Raw genomic sequence first — 14248 nt, 5'->3', positions numbered from 1 at the left:
ATTAAGTCAAAATAAAGTGTGGTCAAAATAAAGAGCTGGCTCTGGGGGGCCCCAAACACGCCAATATATTTTGTAGAATAGCATGAGATAAGCTATAAAACTGCAAATGTTTGTCACATAGCAAAATTAGCTGTATATTTTCTGGGTTGGGGTGATAATAGACACGACCACAGACAATTGTCACATACTTACAGAGTAGAATTACCACACATTCTCTGCTTCCATTTGTGAAGTACATTAAAAATGAAAAAGGGAGAAACAGCAACAAATTAAACAAGACAGAACTGAAGACTGTTTCTGAAAAATGTTTTGTGTCCCTCGCCAAATCCTTACCACAATCTATGAGCATAACTGGGAAATGTTCCATTGCACCCCTCTCTCTCTCTCTCTAACACGTTCTCTCTGTAGGGGGTTTCCCTGAGAGGGCTGGATATGCTTTTTTTGAACATATTAAGTTAAATATGAAGTTGTTTTTACCATTGATTATATTTGCATTGTAGTGTAATTGCATGTCTGGTGAGGTTAATTGATGTTAGTGTTCCGCAGAGCTGGACCAGGAAGAGGCCTCCAGAATAAAATACTGTATACGGGGACCACGTGTTTGAGTTTATAAATTCTGCTCAGACAGCGACCCCCCCCCCCCAAGGTGCGGACTCCGAACGCACAACCTAAACCTATAGGGGAGGGTCTGGGTGGGCATCTGTCCGCGGTGGCGGCTCTGGCGCTGGATGTGGACCCCACTCCATAATTGTCTTAGTCCACCTCCTTAGCGTCCCTTGAGTGGCGACCCTCGCCGCTAACCTTGGCCTAGGAAACCTAACAACGGGCCCCATTGGACTGAGGTAGCTCGGGAGTGAGGGGAAGCTCGGGAGTGAGGGGAAGCTCGGGAGTGAGGGGAAGCTCGGGAGTGAGGGGAAGCTCGGGAGTGAGGGGAAGCTCGGGAGTGAGGGGAAGCTCAGGAGTGAGGGGAAGCTCGGGAGTGAGAGGAAGCTCGGGAGTGAGAGGAAGCTCGGGAGTGAGAGGAAGCTCAGGCAGGTTGATGGATCTACCAGATCCTGGCTGGCTGGTGGTTTCGGCAGATCCTGGCTGACTGGCAGATCCTGGCTGACTGGCGGATCTGGCAGATCCTGGCTGACTGGCGGATCCTGGCTGACTGGCGGATCCCGGCGGTTCTGGCAGATCCCGGCTGACTGGCGGATCTGGAAGAGTCCGGCTGACTGGCGGATCTGGAAGAGTCCGGCTGACTGGCGGATCTGGAAGAGTCCGGCTGACTGGCGGATCTGGAAGAGTCCGGCTGACTGGCGGATCTGGAAGAGTCCGGTTGACTGGCGGATCTGGAAGAGTCCGGTTGACTGGCGGATCTGGAAGAGTCCGGTTGACTGGCGGATCTGGAAGAGTCCGGTTGACTGGCGGATCTGGAAGAGTCCGGTTGACTGGCGGATCTGGAAGAGTCCGGTTGACTGGCGGATCTGGAAGAGTCCGGTTGACTGGCGGATCTGGAAGAGTCCGGTTGACTGGCGGATCTGGAAGAGTCTGGTTGACTGGCGGATCTGGAAGAGTCTGGTTGACTGGCGGATCTGGAAGAGTCTGGTTGACTGGCGGATCTGGAAGAGTCTGGTTGACTGGCGGATCTGGAAGAGTCTGGTTGACTGGCGGATCTGGAAGAGTCTGGTTGACTGGCGGATCTGGAAGAGTCTGGTTGACTGGCAGATCTGGAAGAGTCTGGCAGATCTGGAAGATCCTGGCTGACTGGCGGATCCTGGCAGACTGGCGGATCTAACTGATCCTGGCAGACTGGCGGCGCTGGGCAGACTGGCGGCACTGGGCAGACTGGTGGCACTGGCGGCGCTGGGCAGACTGGCGGCACTGGCGGCGCTGAGCAGACTGGCGGCGCTGGGCAGACTGGCAGCGCTGGGCAGACTGGCGGCACTGGGCAGACGGGTGGCTCAGGCGGCGCTGGGCAGACGGGACGCACTGTAGGCCTGATGCGTGGTGCTGGCACTGGTGGTACTGGGCCGAGGACACGCACAGGAAGCCTGGTGCGGGGAGCTGGCACTAGTGGTACCGGGCCACGCACCTCCGGGTGAGTGCAAGGAACAGGACACACCGGGTTGTGAAGGTGTACTGGAGACCTGGTGTGTATAGCCGGCATCAAATTCCCCGGAACTCCAACACACGTTTCAGGCTGAGTACGAGGAACTGACACGGGTGACATCGGACAGCTAACACGCTCCTCAGGGCAAATGCCGTGCATACTATGCCAAACCAACAGCTTTCTCTCTACTCTGTCCAATACATCCTCAACACTCTCAGACTCAGCACTCAGCTTTGCCGACAGCTCCAATTCCATCCATGGCTCCTTACGGTAAACAGGGGGAGTTGGCTCAGGTCTTACTCCTGACTCTGCCACACTCTCCCTGTGCCCCCTCCCAATACATTTTTGGGGGTGCTTCTCGGGCTTCCAGCCGCTCTGCCGTGCTAGCTCCTCATAATGCCGCCTCTCTGCTTTCGCTGCCTCCAGCTCGGCTTTGGGGCGGCAATATTCCCCTGGCTCTGCCCAGGGTCCTTTCCCGTCAAGGATCTCCTCCCAAGTCCATTTATCAAAATAGTGCAGCCTCTCCCACTGCTGCTGCTGCTGCTTCTGTTGCTTCTCCTGCTGCTGCCTTTGCTGCTGCTGCTGTTGCTCCTGCTGCACCTGTCGCTTCTCCTGCTGCTGTTGCTGCTGCCGTCGTTTACCACGCCGCTTGGTCCTTGGTTGGTGGGTGATTCTGTAAGGGTTTTCTTCTGGTGAAAGAGAGGCGGAACAAAATGCAGCGTGGTGGTTATTCATGTTTTTAATAAAGACGACTATACATGAACAGACTAAACAAAACAACAAAAGTGAAAACCTAAACAGTCGTATCTGGTGTAAACACAGAGACAGGAACAATCACCCACAAAACCCAACACAAAACAGGCTACCTAAATATGGTTCCCAATCAGAGACAATGACTAACACCTGAACCATATCAGGCCAAACATAGAAATAGACAAACCAGACACACAACATAGAATGCCCACCCAGCTCACGTCCTGACCAACACTAAAACAAGGAAAACACATACGAACGATGGTCAGACCGTGACAATAATCTGGATACAAACTGATTAAAAGTGTTTAAACTTTTCATCCGGTATTCTGTTTCAGGGTTGTTCCCATAGTGCTCTCTCAGTCAAACACAGAGCAGTTGTACACAGGAATTTACATATCAGGTCAATTACACAACCAAACCTAGTTACAGAAATGTCTATTTGTTTCAAGTGGTCACGGAAAAGTATTTTCCTGTTTTCCTCCCAAACTCCAGTATGACATGATACCTTATGGGGAGGCAGGCAGTCTAGTGGTTAGAGCGTTGGGCCAATAACCAAAAGGTTGCTGGATCGATTCCCTGAGCTGACAAGGTGAAAATATGTCTTCTGCCCCTGAACAAGGCAGTTAACTCTCCGTTCCCCGGTAGGTTGTCATTGTAAATAAGAATTTGTTCTTAACTGACTTGCCTAGTTAAATATATATTTTTTAAAGTATTGTATTCAAATCAAATCAAATCAAATTTATTTATATAGCCCTTCGTACATCAGCTGATATCTCAAAGTGCTGTACAGAAACCCAGCCTAAAACCCCAAACAGCAAGCAATGCAGGTGTAGAAGCACGGTGGCTAGGAAAAACTCCCTAGAAAGGCCAATACCTAGGAAGAAACCTAGAGAGGAACCAGGCTATGTGGGGTGGCCAGTCCTCTTCTGGCTGTGCCGGGTGGAGATTATAACAGAACATGGCCAAGATGTTCAAATGTTCATAAATGACCAGCATGGTCGAATAATAATAAGGCAGAACAGTTGAAACTGGAGCAGCAGCACAGTCAGGTGGAAGTTGAAACTGGAGCAGCAGCATGGCCAGGTGGACTGGGGACAGCAAGGAGTCATCATGTCAGGTAGTCCTGGGGCATGGTCCTAGGGCTCAGGTCAGTTGAAACTGGAACAGCAGCATGGCCAGGTGGACTGGGGACAGCAAGGAGTCATCATGTCAGGTAGTCCTGGGGCATGGTCCTAGGGCTCAGGTCCTCCGAGAGAGAGAAAGAAAGAGAGAAGGAGAGAATTAGAGAACGCACACTTAGATTCACACAGGACACCGAATAGGACAGGAGAAGTACTCCAGATATAACAAACTGACCCCAGCATAAACATAAACTACTGCAGCATAAATACTGGAGGCTGAGACAGGAGGGGTCAGGAGACACTGTGGCCCCATCCGAGGACACCCCCGGACAGGGCCAAACAGGAAGGATATAACCCCACCCACTTTGCCAAAGCACAGCCCCCACACCACTAATGTATTCACAGTCTGGGATAAATATATGGGCTGCTTAGGTAAATAATGTATAACACAACTGATTCAGCTAATCAACTGACTGTTAATGGTCTTCAAACTAGACCGGGTATTACCAAACTGTGGTACGCGTATCCAGAGGGGTACGCCAAATAAAAATGTGATTCACATAAAAAAAAAAAATTTACATTTTTTTTCTTCACATTTTCAAACAGTACATTTATATTTTATGGCAGGGCTATACATTTGGGTGAGGTTTTTTTCTCACCTGAGTAGCCTCGTTTCACCTTTAAAAATAAAATGAAACCATCTAGTGTTCAGCGAAATAACAACAATGTCAAATACAGGTAGCCTCGTCAAATAATTAACATCCAATCACATTAACCGTTACTCTCTCGCGGGAAACCTTCACTCTTGCGCAGACATTTAGAAATTAAACATGAGGGTGGGTCAATGTAAATTGTCCGGTGGCGATTTTATTAATTGTTCAGCAGTCTTATGACTTGGGGGTAGAAGCTGTTGAGGAGCCTTTTGGTCCTAGACTTGGCGCTCGTTCACACAACCCTCTGCAGCGTCTTATGGTCAGATGCCGAGCAGTTGCCATACCAGGAGGTGATGCTCTCGATGGTGCAGCTGTAGAACCTTTTGAGGATCTGGGGACCCATGCCAAATCTTTTCAGTCTCCTGAGGGGGAAAGAGTTTTGTCGTGCCCTCTTCACGACTTTCTTGGTATGTTTGCACCATGATAGTTCATTGGTGATGTGGACACTAAGGAACTTGAAAATCTTGACCTCGCTCCACTACAGCCCCGTCGATGTTAATGGTGGCCTGTTCGCCCTGCCTTTTCATGTAGTCCACGATCAGCTCTTTTGTCTTCCTCACATTGAGAGGTTGTTGTCCTGGCACCACACTGCCAGTTCTCTGACCTTCTCCCTATAGGCCGTCTCATCATTGTCGGTGATCAGGCCTACCACTGTCAGCAAACTTAATGATGGTGTTGGAGTCGTGTTTGGCCACGCAGTCGTGGGTGAACAGGGAATATAGGAGGGGACTAAGTACGCACCCCTGAGGGGCCCCAGTGTTAAGGATCAGCGTAGCAGACATGTTGTTGCCTTCTCTTAGCACCTTGGGGGCGGCCCGTCAGGAAGTCCAGGATCCAGTTGCAGATGTAGGCATTTAGTCCCAGAGTCCTTAGCTTAGTAATGAGCTTCGTGGGTGCTATGGTGTTGAACGCTGAGCTGTAGTCAATGAACAGCATTCTCACGTAGGTGTTCCTTTTGACCAGGTGAGAAAGGGAAGTGTGGCATGCGATTGAGATTGGGTCATCTGTGGACCTGTTGGGACGGTATGCGAATTGGAGTGGGTCTAGGGTGTCCGGGGGGATGCTGTTGATGTAGGCCATGACCAGCATTTGAAAGAATTTCATGGCTACCGACGTGAGTGCCACAGGGCGGTAATCATTTAAGCAGGTTACCTTCGCTTCCTTGGGCACAGGGACAATGGTGGTCCACTTGAAACATGTAGGTATTACAGACTTGATCAGGGAGAGATTGAAAATGTCAGTGAAGACACTTGACGGTTGGTCTGCTTTGAGTACACGTCCTGGTAATCCAGCGGCTTTGTGGCCCAGCAGCTTTGTGAATGTTGACCTGTTTAAAGGTTTTGTTCATATTGGCTATTTGCTTGTAAGCAGAATTATGGTCAGATTTGCCAAATGGAGGGCGGGGAAGAGCTTTGTATGCATCTCTATGTGTGGAGTAGTGGTCTAGGATATTTTCCCCCTGGTTGCACATGTGACATACTGGTAAAAATTTGGTAAAACTGATTCAAGTTTACCTGCATTAAAGTCCCCGGACACTAGGAGTGCCGCTTCTGGGTGAGCATTTTCTTCTTTGCTTATGGCTTTATAGAGTTGGTTGAGAGCGGTCTTAGTGCCAGCTTAGTTTTGTGGTGGTAAATAGACGGCTACAAATAATACAGATGAGAACTCTCTTGGTAGATAGTGTGGTCTACAGCTTATCATAAGGTACTCTACCTCAGGCGAGCAATACCTCAAGACTTATTTAATATTAGAGTGTGTAGAAAATTATTTAAGACTGAGACTCTCTTCAATACAACCCAACATTACAGAGTTATGTGCATCCTTTCAAACACACCCTTCTCATTAACCTGTGGTGAGTTATTCACCATTTTTGATGAACAAATAAGGTTTTATATGTAAGATGGCTAAATAGGGAGCAACATGATTGATTATTATAATACTATTATTTGTGCCCTGGTCCTATAAGAGCTGTCACTTCCCACGAGCCAGTTTGTGACAAAAACTCACACTCATTCTTTTGTTTAATAAATGTATCCTATAGTGTGTGTGTGGCAGGCTTACAATGACGGCAACAGCAAAAAACATTTGAGAGTGCGCTGACCCTGGTGCTAGAGGGGTTACGCAGCTGGACGCAGCTGGGGTACGGGCCCATAAAAAATTTGGGAACCACTGGTCTAGACCATAATTAGTTTGAAGCAGTGTTTTTAAAACTTGCCTGTTGTAAACGTGCAGAGTGGAAGCTATCATACTGTAACAACCCAGCTTGATGGGGAGACGCATTGTGCCACTGCTACAGTAAGCAACCTGGCTGATAGAGCTGAAGGCCACCTGAACTTAAGGAGAACACTGTCCCCTCCAGTTGCAGGATAAACACACACCATGGGGTTAAATAGGACCTAGACAACATTTGCCTTGTTAGAAATATATCGGAGGAGATATTCACATCTTGGCACACCACTATTCCCTGCAGGTCCAACTCTTCCTCAGTTGACAGTATCACACTCTTCAGTTAATCTGAATAGCACTGGGGTTCCCCTGATTTGACTGCTGGAGAGGCCACTGGAAGACACCTGAAGAGACAATCAACTCAAATAAATCGGCCAAAAGACAGAACATTGATGATAATGTGTAAATCACTCATACAGCTCTTAAAAATGCAGAAGGCAACAATTATAGTTAAATGATGAGAGTCAAGTTAGGTGGCTAGGCATAGTGACTGTATAACACATGAGTGTTAAACCTGTATTATCCGAGAGAGAGGGACATGTAACAGCCTGCTTACTTAATCTGGGCATTGTAGCGCCAAGCAACGAGGATGGCGAGGAAGGCTAGGGTGGCAGCTAAAATTCCAATAGTGATCTCTTCTTCTTTAGATAACCCCCCCACTCATCCGTCCGATCAGTTGAAACAATTCTAGGACAATCTGTAATGACAGTACAGGAATGATAAGTTGAAACAATGCTGGGACAATCTGTAATGACACTACAGGAATGATTAGTTGAAACAATGCTGGGACAATCTGTAATGACACTACAGGCATAATTCCCTACAACAACAGAGAGCTGGATAAGCTGGGAAATGCTCATAGCAGTGACTGGTTTGAGACACTGCTCTAAAGCATCACGTCATGCTCTATAATAAAATACAACTTCCAACAGCCCCTTAGCATTAATAATTGACACCTATTACGATTTTCCAGAAATCTGCTTAGTTTGTTCCCTCTATTGACTATCCTCTTCCCCAGGTTGTACTGTCATGGGCTCTTACAGAAACTCACTGGCTTCGATGACAGGCATGGAGCTGCCTTGGCCCTCAAAGGCTGGCTTGATGATCTCTGAGTCACACACAGCGTAGACCTTCTGGTTCTCAACACACAACAAGCATTTTCCAGATGGGGGGGGTCAGCCATTTCACCTCGTGACCACAGTAAATGATCCGTTACAGAGGTAACAGACAGAGGAGGCCTTCTGAGCTGCAAGAGAGAATACAACAGGAAGAAGAGAGCTAGTTAAACAGAGCCCCCAGACATTTTTTTTTATATCAAAGTTACTACACTTAGTTTAAGATCAGTCTGGGTCAAAACACTACTATACATGCTCACTGCCCTTTAATATAGGAATTATTTTATGGAATTATGGAATTAAAATACCCAAATTTAATGGTGAGATCAACTTGTCACCACTTTCAGATTTCACGTTGAAACGTTCACTGACTGATCCCTGTTTCAGCACTCTGGATTTTCTTGTTCTGGGGCACCAAGATTCCAATACTTTGTGTAAATCTGTGAAACTGTGACAAGGTTTGAAAAACCGTTATGTCAGGGAAGTGACTTAGAGTATATAAAACAAAGTACAGTATACATTTTATTTTGACGCCATAATGAACACATGCATGACAGGCAGAAGCGCCAGATACAGCCCAGCCAGCCAGGCAGACTGCAAGAAAAATTACATAAAACAAGGGCTCATGCATGTGGATGTCACTTACAGTAATCTATATGACTAAAACTCAAAACACATTGTTGACTTACTTGGATGTATCGCCCCACTAATGTTTGGATGTTTCTATGGAATAAAGCAAAAAAAAATGTTTTAAATGTAGTCTAAACATTATGTAAACCTTTGCTGCTGTTCATCAATCTAATGTCCTGAAGAGTACTGAGCAGGTGGATCTAGGGGTGTGGGGTTACAAATATTTTGACAACACAATAATGATTCCCCCAGTCATGGTAGATATATAATATTCTAGTAGGCTATAGTCTAGTCCCCACTGGACTGATCGTTCCCAGGGGTCTGTTTTAAAAGGGTTCTGAGTCTGTGTGTGGGACAGTAGCGATTTTAGCATATAAATCTTGGTGGAGCAAATAAATTTAATAAAGTGGGATGCATGGTGGCAAAGCCTCTACACAACACATTCATTGCACTATAATGGTGACAAACGGTGCCCACAAACTGTTAGGGCTTACATAAATCTGTCCCAAATGCAGTCCCAACATCTTACCACTGCTACACCTGGCTATCAGCGGAGCCTTGTCTGACAGCTAAAACAGTTAATTCAGGCTCATTTTACTGCCTTTAAAAAAAACATAGCTGATATGGCTGACTTGCTTAACCTCTATGAGATCGGTGTCCCTAAACCGGTTGCTCAATATGCGATAATGTGACTAGCCAACCTTCCGGGACATAGACATATCTCTTCTGGCAGAAAGCATAAATTCTTGTTAATCTAACTGCAGTGTCCAATTTACAGCAGCCATTCCAGAAACAAATACCATGCTATTGTTTGAGGATAGTGCACAACAAAACACTTTTATCACAGCAACTGGTTTGATACATTCACCTCTGAAGGTAAATAATGTACTCACATTTGAGTAATCTTGCTCTGATTTGTCATCCTGAAGGTCCCAAAGATAAAATGTAGCATAATTTTGTTTGATCAAATCCATTTTTATATTCAAATGTAGGAACTGGGGTCTACAGTTTGACCCCACTGCTGTCTCTGGCTCCACACCCACCCTGCCTATGCCATCTAGATGTGTGAAAGTTCGTGTATTTTCTGTAGGGAAGCTAATGATTCATCATGTATGACATTCCTGGGAGTGTTTAAACTTAAATGTTTTATTACCTTAGCATTTTATATGTTCTCTATAATTATGTACTTGAATATGTATAAACTGACCAATTCTGCACATTTGGGCAGACTCCTGGCAGACATGATACAAAATATTGTGTAGTGATGTAATTATTCACTTAATCAGTCTGAAACTTTACACACACGGCTGTCATCTTGTGGACAAAATATAAATTACACCTAGGATCCTAACTCAAGGTAATGTGTTATATTCTCCTACATTCATTTCACATTTCCACAAACTTCAAAGTGTTTCCTTTCAAATAGTATCAAGAATATGCATATCATTGCTTCAGGTCCTGTGCTACAGGCAGCTAGTTGGGTATGTCATTTTAGGCCAAATATGAGAGATTGGGAGTGCCATTGGGCGGCGCACAATTGGCCCAGCGTTGTCTGGGTTTGGTTGGGGTAGGCCGTCATTGTAAATAAGAATTTGTTCTTAACTAACTTGCCTAGTTAAAGTAAAGGTTAAATTTAAAAAATTTAAAGATTCTCTGGTCTGATGAAACCAAGATTGAACTCTTTGGCCTAAATGCCAAGTGTCATGTATGGAGGAAACCCGGCACCATCCCTACGGTGAAGCATGGTAGTGGAAGCATCATGCTGTGGGGATGCTTTTCAGTGGCAGGGACTGGGAGACTAGTCAGGATCAAGGGAAAGATGAACGGAGCAAAGTACAGAGAGATCCTTGATGAAAACCTGCTCCAGAGCGCTCAGGACCTCAGTCTGGGTCGAAGGTTCACCTTCCAACAGGACAACGACCCTAAGCACACATCCCCAAAAAATGCCCTAGTGGCTTCGGAACAAGTCTCTGAATGTCCTTGAGTGGCCCAGCCAGAGCCCGGACTTTGAACCTTATCGAACATCCCTGGAGACTTGAAAATAGCTGTGCAGAAACTCTCCCAACCTGACAGAGCTTGAGGGATTTTGCAGAGAAGAATGGGAGAAACTCTCCAAATACAAGTGTGCCAAGCTTGTAGCGTCATACTCAAAAAGACTCAATGCTGTAATTGCTGCCAAAGGTGCTTCAACAAAGTATTGAGTAAAGGGTCTGAATCCTTATGTAAAGGTATTTACATTTTGGGATTTTAATATATATTTTTTAAATCCATTTGCTTTTTCATTATGGTGTATCATGTTAAGATTGAGGATTATTATAATTTAAAAAAATCAATTCTAGAATAAGGCTGTAACGTAAGAAAATATGGAAAATATCAAGTGGTCTGAAAACTTTCCGAAGGCAATATATACAGCCTAAATCAGTGGTTCCCAAACTTTTTATAGTCCCGTACCCCTTCAAACATTCAACCTCCAGCTGTATACCCCCTGTAGCATCAGGGTCAGCGCACCTGCAAATGTTGTTTTTTGCCATCATTGTAAGCCTGCCACACACACACTATAGGATACATTTATTAAACATAAGAATGAGTGTGAGTTTTTGTCACAACCCAGCTCGTGGGAAGTGACAAAGAGCTCCTATAGGACCAGCGCAAAAATAATAATATAATCAATCATGTTGCTCTTTATTACATATAAAACCTTATTTGTTCATCAATATGGTGAATAACTCACCACAGGTTAATGAGAAGTGTGTGTTTGAAAGGATGAAAATAACTATGCAATGATGGGTTGTATTGGAGACAGTCTCAGTCTTAAATCATTTTCTACACACAGTCTGTGCCTGTATTTAATTTTCATGCTAGTGAGGGCCGAGAATCCACTCTCACATAGGTACATGGTTGCAAAGGGCATCAGTGTCTTAACAGCTCAATTTGCCAAGGCAAGAAACTCTGAGCGCAGCCCTATCCAGAAATCTGGCAGTGGCTTCTGATTAAATTCACTTTTCACAGAACTGCTTGTTGTAATTTCGATGAGGCTCTCTTGTTCAGATATTGGTAAGTGGACTGGAGTCAGGGCATGAAAGGGATAATGAATCCAGTTGTTTGTGTCGTCCGTTTCGGGAAAGTACTTGTGTAATTGTGCACCCAGCTCACTCAGGTGCTTCGCTATATCACATTTGATATTGTCCATAAGCTTGAGTTCATTTGCACACAAAAAATCATACAATGATGGAAAGACCTGTGTGTTGTCCTTGTTAATGCAGACAGAAAAGAGCTCCAACTTCTTAATCATAGTCTCAATTTTGTCCCGCACATTGAATATAGTTGCAGAGAGTCCCTGTAATCCTAGATTCAGATCATTCATGTGAGAAAAACCATCACCCAGATAGGCCAGTCGTGTGAGAAACCCATCATAATGCAAGCGGTCAGACAAGTGAAAATCATGGTTATTAAAGAAAACTTTAAGCTTGTCTCTCTATTTTAAAAAATGAGGAAAAAACGACAAAAAAACTCACCTAAATGCATAGCTCTGTTGGAACATATAAATGTACTGTTTGAAAATGTGAAGATCTATATTTAATTTAAAAAACATTTATTTTATATAAAAACATGTTTTATGTGAATCACATTTTTATTTGGTGTACCCCGACGGCATTGCGCTTGTACCCCAGTTTGGGAATACCTGGACTAGAGCTACAAAATCACATTTCTCCGGGTGATTTAATGCTTAATTAAACAATCAAAATAGTACCGACATCACAAAAAACGTTCTGCAGAAAAATCCACAAAAAATGTCTACGACTGTGAAGCCATTCCCGTTAAACCTGCGTAGACTACAGCTATCCAAGTAATGTTTTTCTTTATAGCTGAACTTTGCGTCAATCAGAGAATTGTGTAATTGTCTAATATAAACATTTTTACTCATAGGGTTAGCCAAATGAGCATATGGTATTTGGTCCATCATACTCTTGTCAGTGGCATTAAGTCAAAGTATTTTGTATGGTTGGATATTGGCCTGCAGTAGGTGTCATTAGTACTGTTCTTAATAACAATTACAGAGGTTAACAAAAACTAACATATGTGCTATTGTCAATTATCTTCAGTTATTGTCACGCCCTGATCTGTTTCTCATGTCCTTGTCTCGACCCCCTCCAGGTGCCGCTTATTTTCCCCGGTGTATTTATCCCTGTCTTTCCTGTCTCTCTGTGTCGGTTCATCTTGTTTGTTCAAGTCGAACCGACACAGAGAGAGTGTTTTTCTATTCTCTTTTACTAGTCCTCCCGGTTTTGACCTTTGCCCGTTTTTCTGGACTCCATTCCCGACTGCCTGACCGTTCTGCCTGCCCTGACCTCGAGCCTGCCTGCCATTCGTTACCTCTGGAACTCTGAACTGGTTTTGACCTTTTGCCTGTCCACGACCATTCTCTTGCCTACCCCTTTTGGATTGTTAATAAACATCTTGGACTCTAAACATCTGCCTCCTGTGTCTGCATCTGGGTCTCGCCTTGTGCCCTCATAGTTATATTTATAGACATAGAACAGAAGTAACCTCGCTCTCAGTACAATAGTATTTCTCACTCAAGCTTATAGAAAATAAATATTGATAAGCGTTACATAAATGGTACACAGGTAAGACATGTGTGATCTTAATGGTCATTCGCTGTTGTGATGGACAATGTGAGCAAAACAAACCAATCGTATTTGATAGTTTGCCAAATTCAAAAGGCCTATTCCGAAGAGTTGCATTTTCCACAAACGTTTATTTTCACTCTGAAAAGCTGGAAAAGAACTTGTCCTTGATGTAACACATAATATAATATTAACTTTGTTGATAGGTTTGACGTTTTCAGAAATGAGCAGTCGCAGAGTAGACCTGCTCGTTCCTGGACAACACAAAGACGAAATGTAACCGCTACGTTTAGGATTAGTCTTCTTAGGGCAGGAGTCCAGCGCTTCACTGCTGCAGGCGGTAAGAATATTTTAGTGCTACAGATTCATTTGCCACCGTTGTTGTTGTTGTTACATTCTTAAGCAGTATGCCCTTATTCAAAACCATATTTTTTTTAAATTAACATTTGCCTTTTAGATGTCACTACCGCTCAGAGAATAGTGGTCCAAAGAGCACAATCTGATGAGCTGATGAGGGTGGTCCCTCAAGAGAATTTCTCTGGCTGCTAATGAGTGCCTTCCTTTCCTCTGCAATATTTGAGGGACCTGATTGGCAACAATGCCTTACTTGCAACTCTCAAGGTGAGTTACACTTTTACACCAACAAAGGCACGTTTGTTTATGGCAATATGTAGGACTTCAGTAAGAAGTGATTTTTGTATGTTATGTAATGTGTCCTTCATTTACAGTTTATCTTCTGTGTGACAGAACTCTATGATGGCGTATACAAGCAGGTGGGCTGCATGATTGCTGTCTGTCTGGTACATGGGGGTGTAGAGCCACAATTTCTTTCAGAGAGGCTATACAGGCACGTGTGTGGCCTACAACCTCCTGTGCCAGAACTGAAAGAAATTGTAGAATATGACTTCAGAGAGAAGTTGGAGAAGGTAAGTCACTTTATACTGTGATGGATGTGATGTTACTG

This window comes from Oncorhynchus kisutch, linkage group LG4 (assembly GCF_002021735.2).
Source record: "Oncorhynchus kisutch isolate 150728-3 linkage group LG4, Okis_V2, whole genome shotgun sequence".
Classification (NCBI taxonomy): Eukaryota; Metazoa; Chordata; class Actinopteri; order Salmoniformes; family Salmonidae; genus Oncorhynchus; species Oncorhynchus kisutch.
The sequence above is the reverse complement of the archived record's forward strand: the minus strand, read 5'-3'. Positions refer to the sequence as shown.